Source organism: Ceratina calcarata, unplaced genomic scaffold, assembly GCF_001652005.2.
Source record: "Ceratina calcarata isolate Rehan_Ccalc_2016 unplaced genomic scaffold, ASM165200v1 scaffold430.2, whole genome shotgun sequence".
In the NCBI taxonomy this organism is placed as follows: Eukaryota; Metazoa; Arthropoda; class Insecta; order Hymenoptera; family Apidae; genus Ceratina; species Ceratina calcarata.
Window position 1 is genome coordinate 29,229 of NW_017166723.1, and position 340 is coordinate 29,568.

The 340-nt window shown below is 25.0% G+C and overlaps 1 protein-coding gene across 1 annotated transcript in view; it reads left to right on the forward strand.

Moving 5' to 3' along the window:
- The window catches only part of LOC108626864 (zwei Ig domain protein zig-8-like), a 27,409-nt gene that overhangs the window by 21,376 nt on the left and 5,693 nt on the right, over positions 1-340 (forward strand). The window lies entirely within an intron of this gene.

Genomic DNA, 340 nt, shown 5'->3' on the forward strand with positions numbered 1-340 from the left:
TTTTATCGAATTATTATATTACATAGTATATTTCATTTTCTCAGTTTATTTTTTGTTAAAGAATTATCAAAAATTTTAACTTATTTCTCTATAGACACACAGAGTCGTTGATTTATTTTTATCTCTTATTACTGGACTGCGGACGTTCATGCACTTATGGGAATTTTAAATAATTTAAAAATACACAGCATGCAGTACTATGCAAAGAAATGCAAAATAAAATTCAAATTTTTAATATTTACAGAGGAGAAAACAAATGTTTATATGCTTTTCGTTTCTCCAATTTTATTTGTAAAAATAAGAATTCGCATAAAAGTCCACAGTTCACTTATTACTGCTT